The sequence below is a fragment of the Peromyscus eremicus genome, chromosome 7 (genome assembly GCF_949786415.1).
Source record: "Peromyscus eremicus chromosome 7, PerEre_H2_v1, whole genome shotgun sequence".
NCBI classification, from domain to species: domain Eukaryota; kingdom Metazoa; phylum Chordata; class Mammalia; order Rodentia; family Cricetidae; genus Peromyscus; species Peromyscus eremicus.
Window position 1 is genome coordinate 29,738,966 of NC_081422.1, and position 9,457 is coordinate 29,748,422.

The following is a 9,457-nucleotide window of genomic DNA, read 5'->3' on the forward strand; positions in this document are numbered from 1 at the left end:
TAAAGAGAACAGAATCATTGTTTGAGGAGAGTAACTCCTGGAGTCATCTCAGCTGTTCATGCAGAAATATGCCCCTAAGTGGGCTGAAGAGGTTCTCCCAGGAAATCATCCATGGAGTACAGCACTGTCTAGACTTGATGTTGTTCTTAAAAGACACAAATGTTTTGGTTGCAGTAGCACTCCAAGGCCTTTAAAACAGAACCAACATTAGAACTATAGTCTAGAAAAAGTGAGGCAGATTGACAAATTTCACACACACACACACACACACACACGCCTCCATAAGGTTCCTAAAAACACTCAGAGTCTCATTTTCCAAATATTTAAAGCCAATACCACAGGACAGCCAGAGAAGTTTCAAAGGAATAGACAGTAGAAGAAAGCTAACTCTGAGATGAGCCCAATGTGGTTATCTGACAAAGACTTTAAAGCAGTTATAATAACACAAGAAAGTAAAGATAAAGACTCTAGAAAAGATACAAAGTTTCACGAGGGAAATAAAAGCTGTAAATTTTATCAAATGGAAACTTTAGAGTTGAATAATACAATAATTGCTGTAAAACTCAATGTGTTAATTCAATAACATGGTGGAGAAGAACAAAATATCAATAAAATTGATAATAGGTTAGTAGAAATTAATGTAAAGAAGTCTTAGAAGGCTGAGAATCATTTTGGATTCTGGAATCTCAACATTTCAGAGGTGGAGACAAGAGTATCAAGAGTTCAAGGTCCCCACTCAACTTGATGCTAGCTTGGGCTATATGAGATACATACAGTCTCTAAAAACCAAAGGTGGGGACAGGGTATTATAAAATTGAAAAATTTTTAAGGGAACAAGGCCACTAGTACCAATGAAGCAATTAAACAATATCTAGTACACATGTAATTAGCATCCAGAAAAAGAGAAAAAAATTATTAGAGGAAACATTTTGGAACTGTGAGCTCTTTGTATGCTTTTTGGGAGATAATGTAGCTAATAAAGAAACTTACCAAATTGCAGGCAAGATAAACAAGGAGTAATATATGCTCAGAAATATAGTATCAAAGTGACAATAGGAAAGGCTAAAAGTCTGTTTTTATTTTATCATCATCATCATCATTATTATTATTATTATTATTATTATTAGTTTAGATACCTGTTTGTATTCTAATGAGAGAGAGAGAAAAAGGAGTGTGTACTTGGGTGGGTAGGGAAGTGGGGAGGAGTTGGTGGATCAGAAAACATAATCAGAGTATATTGTATAAAAAATGTATTTTCAATAAATGAAAAGGAAAAGACAGAATCACTCTTAAATGCAACAAGAAGCCAATGTAGTCCACAGAAAAGAACGTCTTGAATTTTGGTCAATCCACATGAATATAAGATTCTCATAAGTAACTACTGCTAAGACAGAACTCTTGAGATTGAGAGATCTCTGAAATTAATGTGATTATTGAGTGATTTTACTAGTAAGGACAATGTCCTAAAATAATTTTTCAAAACTTCTGACAGCAAGACTAGAAAGCAGTTAGAAAAACATATGCTAAACTTAGAATTAGAGGCACTTTTATAAATGAAAATCTAGGGAAGAGAGGCATGCATTGTTTATATTGGATACACATTGGCTCTGGATGAGAGGGATGGGGCTAGCAAAGCCAGGGCAGATTGAGATAGGGAGTCCACAAAGCGAAGAGATTGTTGCTTCAGAATTGGTTTGTAAGGGGAATCTAAGGTGGCTTGGATGAATGCTTGGGTGTTGGAGGGGCTATGGGGAGGTGCAGCCTTGCTGAAAGAAGTGTTACTGTGTAGCTACAGTTTTCCTGCCTGGCCCACAGTGAGGACAAATCTCTGTCACCCGCCAGTCCCACAGCCGCTCAGACCCAACCAAGTAAACACAGAGACTTATATGGCTTACAAACTGTATGGCCGTGGCAGGCTTCTTGCTAACTGTACTTATATCTTAAATTAGTCCATTTCTATAAATCTATACCTTGCCATGTGGCTCATGGCTTACCAGCGTCTTCACATGCGGCTTGTCATGGCGGTGGCTGGCAGTGTGCCCCCCCCCCCCCCCGTGCCCCCCGCCTTCCTGTTCTCTCCTTTCTCCTCTCTGTACTTCCTGCCTGGCCACTGGCCAATCAGTGTTTTATTTATTGACCAGTCAGAGCAATTTGACATACAGACCGTCCCACAGCGTTACTGGGGGCAGGCCTCAGGACTGCACTTCCAGTTCTGTTTGTATTTGAGGTTAAAGATGGGATCTCTCAGCTTCCATGCCTGCTGCTTGCTGCCATGTCTCCACTCTGCCATGCTGGACTCTTAGCCACTAAAACCACAGGCCAAAATAATACATCTCCATCCTCACTTGTCTTGGGTCATAGTGTTTTATCACAGAAACATAAAATAACTAATACAGTTAGATGAACAGTCCAGGCAATATAGTCAGAATTAGATTTAAGCCAAGGTTTTAACAAGCATTAAAAAAATATGGAAGTTCTCTTGCTTAATTCTCTTATTTTTCTCCCACTTGGCTTTCTAGTTCTTGTAAGTAAATTTAGGACATTTCAGAAGTTTTCTTTTATCACCATGGAGGCCAGAAAATAATAGAACAACATTTTCAAGTTTTGAAAGTAACTGACTGTCAGTCTACATTTCTATATTCAGTGATCCTATATTCTGCAATTAGATTTTTAAAATCCAACTTAGACTAGTATACTCACTTCTAACACCAAGTGTGTGGTAGTTTGTCTCTACAAACCAATAAAGTAATTACTATTGTAGTGAACAGCAACATGATGGCCTCTAATTCACTTTAATTCTGACACTATTTAACTGGAAACACTGCCAGATCCCACAGTTCGAGGACTCAGTCATACGAGATTGTTCCACATATCAGACAGACTCTTCACAATACCCAGGCCTCTGGAACTTCTGATCCATTCATTAAAAAATAATGATAATAAAATAAACCTGAAATTTCTACAACCTCCTTCTTGGATCAATTGGTTTTCAAGAAGATATTAACAAACCAGGTAAATACTCTCACCAGCTTGTCACAAAAGATACGATGATGGAGGTGAAGGGATGATGAGGCACAGGCAGAGGGCACAGAGCTTCTGTGTAAGCTCCAAGTACATCTTTCTCTAGAAAATTATTCTGTATCCAGAAGTCCATCCACATCTATTCTTCTGGGGTTTCATGGAGGCTTTCTCCAGTAGACATATTTGATCAAATAAATCACCACTATGCTCAATTTAATTATCAGCCTCTCTCACCTCCCTTAAAGTTAGCAGCAGGAGTGAAAATTCTGAACTCTCAAATCTTGTTTTTCCTGTGAGCAGCCTCCACTTTAATACTAGCTACCAAGGGGCAGGGGCCAGTTATCACGCCACTCACCGTCATCTTAAAAGACATTCATGCCTCTGGAGATGTTGGATTGTGGCCTGGTTATTTGTAAGATGAAATAAATTTCCTCCTCAAGTTGTTATTGGCATGTCCTTATCAGAACAAGATTATGAAAACTAGAACAAAGTCCAAATATATATTTCACAATGTCACAAAGATCTATTCAAAAATAAAAGCAAAATGAAGAAATTATAGGATAAAAGAAATCCAAGGGAGCCCATATACAACTGACAAGCTTTGAAATCAATGCTAAAGAAAATGAATATGGAAGGAAAATATCAGAGGGAATGTTGGTATTTTAGGAATGGCAAGGAAAAATAGGAACTTCAAGCATCAGACTTTGTGTTACAGATCAATCTCTCTATTTGAATTCATTAAAACATATACTTCAGTAAACATAATAACCAGTAATGAATAAAGACATTGAATCAGTACTAAAAAGACTCACCCCAAAGCAAACTAAGGATCTAACCAAGGTTTAACTAGAAAACTCCACCAAACTTCTAAAGAATGTAATGGCGATATTTCTTAAACTCTTCTAAAATCTGAGAAGATGGAATACTTCTCACTCATTTTAAGTTCATTATTACCCAGGTACTGAAGGCCAATGAGAACCCAAGAAAAGGAAATATAGGCTGATGATTTTATTGGACATTGATGGAGAGATCCTCAACTAAAAGAATATATTGGTCACCTTTGTCTTACTGTCACAGAATACCCAGAGGAAGAAACATATGGGAAGAAACATTTGCTTTTTTCTCTTCATTTAAATCTACTGTGTCAACGAGGCACAGGACTAGGAGCAGCCTTGTCTGTAGCAGGGGGAGCATGAGGCAGCTTCTTGTCTACATCATAGCAGGAAGGCAGCAGTGAAAGCAGGCCAGAACCAGAAGTGGCCATAACCATCAAAGCCTGCCCACAGTGATCCACTTCTGCCAATGAGGTCCTACATCGCAAAGATTTCACAACCTCCCCAAACAGTGCTACTTGTGAGGGACCAGATATTCAAACACATAAGCTGTTGGGAGACATTTCACACTCAAACCATAGCAAATGAAACAAGAATACTTAGAATAACCTCAGTGGATGCTGGAAAAGGTTCTCACAAAATCTAATGTCTTTTCTGCCTAAAACCTTTTGACAATTTAGTTATAGGAGGAATCTGACATGACACAAAACCCATATATAATAAAATAAAGATGACATGCAACTCAATGATGAAAGGATTTAATATTTTCCTCTAAGATAAGAAACAACACAAGATGCCTATTCTTACACTTTATATTCAATATAATGCTGAAAATCTTAGACCAAGTAATTAGGCAGGCGAACAAATTAAAGCAGTCAAATGAAAAAGGATGCAGCCAAATTGTCTCTGCTTGCAGATGGTGTGAAAGCCCTAAAGAAAACCCTAAAGATGCCACCAAAATGCTCTTAGAATTAGTAAATGAATTGAACAAAATTTCAGAAACTAAAGTCAGCATTCAAATATCATAAGCACTAGTGTACTAACAAACTTCCTACCTGTAAAACTAGTAAACAATACCATATTTACAACACTACAAAAATACATGGAAATAAATTCAATCAAGGAAGACAGATCCACATACCAAAAACCATAGAAGACTGAAGGGAGGAAATGATGATACAAATAAATGTCAAGATGTCCCATAGTTATGGATGAGAATAATTAATATCATTAAAATGTTCATACGATCCAATGTGATCTACAGATCATTGCAATTAATCCACAGAGTCTATTTAATGATCAAAGGAATTTATTTATGGATAAACTAACAAACATGAGAAATTTATCGTAGGGGCCAGGAAAGCTGAGCTATGTCCCATGCTGAACAGCTAGGTCCAATATTTGAGCATCCAGAATGATGAGGTAGCCAAGAAGAGAGGGTGTATGTGCATCCCTGGTCTTAAGGGTCCTCAGTGGCCCCACCCCAAGTGCAGGTACCCCAAGGTCATAGACAGGTGTAATAGCTACAGCTACCTCACTAGGGTAGTGCTTCAGGGCATGGCTCCAACAGCAATCTACCACATCTTCCCCTTTTGTATAAATAAGAAAGTTTTAACCTAACATAAAATTATAAAAATAGGAATGATTATCAAGGAGAAATAAAGGGTAATGACATAAACAAATGGAACTACCACCAACAAGAACAACATCAAACAAGAGACACATACTAAAATCCAAAGATGTCCAGAACATAGGTAAATGGTATGTTAGAGAGATTATTCCAAAAGCTGTCCTATCCTGAAGAATCTGAATCTAGTACTTAGTATGTTCTAGCTAAGATATGAGAAGATTATAACTGTAACTGTTAGTCTTCAACCCCATCAAAGACCTGAGAAGGAACATAACAATATCTGAGAAATGGGAAATGCATGCAAGCAACTTTTGGAAATCTTTTGAGAATAGACAGAGACAGCTGGCAGCCTGGACAGTCACCTAAAGTTTCTCAGCACCATTGGAGCATCCAATTTGGCTACTGGCCTAGAATATCTGACAGACCATTTTCAGAAGCAGGAATTTTGAAAGACCATCTTACCATGTCTTGGCAAAGTTTAGTAGTCACTTTTCCTTGTGTCCCACTCATCCAGAAAAGACAGCATTCATACTCTCAGCAGTTGAGGCAAAGATAGTTCTTTGCCCAGAAGGCCATTATGCAATAAGAAGAAGACAAACTTCCAAACGGAATGTGTTAAAAGCACAACATTCTCTCAGGATCAGATTGGTACTGCCAGAAGCAATCTTGTCTCATGTCAGCAGAATTTTAAGTTATTTAAATGCCATATTCTCTAGGTCTATGAAGTGTTTGAAGATTACCTGTCCATCTGACATATGTATCTGTAAATCTGGACAACCTAACTAATAAAACTATAGAAATGACAAGCATGGGTGACTATAAATCTGAAAAGTCTTATCTACCGAAATAACCTAAGGACTAAGGCTTTATATAAACAAGGTAAACAATCTGTAAACAAATGTACAGTAAGAGGACAATGACTTCAAAATTGTGACAATACACAAAACATCTTAAACAAAGGTAGAAATGCAATATGACAACAATCCTAAATATGTATCAATATATAAAATATCCTAAACAAAGGTAGAAAGAACATATGTAAAGTATGACAAATATAATTTTATATTTGTATCAATATACAAAATATTTCAAATAAGAGTAGAAATATATGTGCATTACAGCAAATATGGCTCAAACAGCTGTCCACTACAACAGATTCAGTCTCTCTGAAAATTGCAATGTTACATACATAAAGAAATCCTGTACTTCATATGGATCAACAAAGTATTCTGAGTAATGCAGCAATCAAGAGCAATATTAATGAAGCTGAAGATGTAATCAAACCTTACTTCAAATCTATGGGAGTCACAACTTTATAGAGTTGACATGGAAGAGACCAATAGGACAGAAGACAGTCCAGAAAATTAGGCTCAAATGATTGAACAATAATGGCAATACATACAATGGAAAAAAGAGACCATCTTCAGTAAGTGGTATGGAGACCACTAAACATCACTATTTACAAAAGTAAAATCAAACCTAAGGTCACCACAGTAGTTTAAAAACCAGTGCTAAATGGATTGAAGGCTTAAATATGAGACCTTAAACTATGGAAGTACTAAAATGAAACATCATAGGAAACTGTATTGTGGGGACAAGAAGAGCTTAACATAAAAAATATGTGTAAGAGCTGAATATGGTAGTGTACACCTTTAGCCCTGGCACTCTGAAGGCAGAGACAGGCAGATCTCTGAGTTTTGGGCTAGCCTGTTCTACACAGTGAGTTCACGGCCAGCCAGAGCTACATAATGAGACTTTGTCTTAAAACTACATAAACATATAAAAGGGGCCAGAAAGATGGCTCCACAGGCAAGAGTGCTTGCAGCACAAGCATGAACATGTAAGCTTTGATTGAAGTATGTATGGTTATAAAAAGCTAGCACTGTCATGCCTATAACCCCAGAAGTGCAGCAGGTGGAGACAAGGGGCTCACTAGGAAATACTAGCAGCTAGATTAACTCCAAGTTTAGTGAGAAACCCTGCCTCAAAGAAATAAAGCAGGGAGTAATAGAACTGGATACTTTATGTCTTCCTCTGGCCCTGCACATTCATAGGCATGTATACCCTCCACAAACACCACACACACACACACACACACACACACACACACACACACACACACGAAAACAAAGTTAAGAAAAAAATTATAAGCAAATCAAATTACTTTACATCAAGAAAACAAATAACATGATTTACAAATTGGTAACTGATCCTAATAGACATCTCTCATATGAAGATGTAAAAATCATTAAAAACATATAAATGCTCAACATTACTACTTACCAGAGAAATTCAAATTAAATAGCAAGCTATCCCTTACATCTCTTACATTGTCTATTATCAAAAGTAAGGTCAGCAAGGTGGCTTAGAAGGCAAACACATGCCACATAGACCTAGTGGCCTGAGTTCTATATCCCCAACCCCAAGAAGAGAACTTGTTGTTGGTTGTTTTTTTCTCTTTTGGGGAGCCTGCCAACCAGCTCCCAAATAAATACACATGAAAGCTTTTCTTAATTATAAATATCCGGCCTTAGCTTGGCTTCTTTCTTGCCAGCTTTTCTTTAATTATCCCATCTACCTTTTGTCTCTGGGCTTTTACCTTTCTCTTCCTTCTGTATATCTTACTTCCTCCTTACTCCGTGGCTGGCTGAGTGGCTGGCCCCTAGCATCTTCCTCTCCTCTCTCGTTCCTTCTGCTTTTTCTCCCAGATTTCTCCTTCTATTTATCCTCTCTGCCTTCCAACCCTGCCTATCCTTTCTCCTGCCTCACTATTGGCCATTCTGCTCTTTATTAGACCAGGAAGTGTTTTAGACAGACACAGTAACACAGTTTCACAGAGTTAAACAAATGCAACATAAACAGAAGTAACACTTTTTAAAATAATATTCCCCAACAGAACTGATTCCCAAAAGTTGACTTCTGACCACCACAGATGTGTGCACAACCGTACTCACACACATCATACACATGCACACATATATGTACATAATAAGAATTATGATGACTATGTTTTGGAGAAGACGTGGATAGAAGAGCAATCTGGATTGGTGGAAATGAAAATGAGTATCTCAGTCATGGAAAAGAAACTGAAATGTCACTAAAAATTTATAATATGAATACCATATGATCTAGCAATCCTATTGCTGAATATATATATATATATATATATATATATATATATATATATATGAAAATGAAACAATGAAATACACTCTAATGAAAACAATGGGTAGAAGAGATGCCTTCATTCCCGTGTTTACTGCAACATTATTAACAATAGCCAAGATCTGGGCAGAATCAACCTAAGTTTCCATCAAGGTATGAATGGGTAAATAAAATGTGTTATGTTATACAATGGAATGCTTTTTAGGCTTTAAAAAATAGGAATTCTGTCATTTGATGATATAGGTGAATCTGGAGGACAAGAAATATAATCTAGACAAGCAAAATATCACATGAGCTCAAACATTATGTAAAAACTAAAAACTTCAGACTCACAGAATTAGACAGTTAGCAGTCAATAGGAAAGGGAGATGTTGGTCAAAGTACATAAAAGCCCATTTAGGAAAAATAATCCAAAGAGATTTACTTTAGAACATGGTGGTGAGAGCTAATGGCAGGATGTGAAATTCCTTAAAACTGCTAAGAAAGTCGATTAGAGATATTCTGTCCACAAAAAAGATGTGAAGTAATGCATAATAAATTGGATCAACTTGGCAGTCCCACAGGGTATGTATATTTAAAGACATATTTTTGGTGACAAATACATATAATTTTCTATCAATTAAAATTATTAAAATACACACATAATCTAGCAATGAAAAATTCAAACTTTTTAAAGGGAATCTTTTATTTATGTTGACAACTACAACAAAAATCTATATAGTGGCAAGGCTTCAACATTCCATTTAAAGTGGTTAAATATTAATTCTGAGAGAGATGTGAAAAGGTAAATAAGAATACTGTATCCTTT

The 9,457-nt window shown here is 36.8% G+C and overlaps 1 long non-coding RNA gene across 3 annotated transcripts in view; it reads right to left on the reverse strand.

The window, feature by feature from the left end:
- Positions 1–6,052, reverse strand: part of LOC131914145 (uncharacterized) — a 121,352-nt gene extending 115,300 nt beyond the window's left edge. For all 3 annotated transcript variants that reach the window (XR_009380084.1, XR_009380083.1, XR_009380082.1), the window contains exon 1: positions 5,947–6,052. This is a non-coding gene — a long non-coding RNA (uncharacterized LOC131914145). The remainder of the gene's footprint in view (positions 1–5,946) is intronic.
- Positions 6,053–9,457: the final 3,405 nt, after the last annotated feature.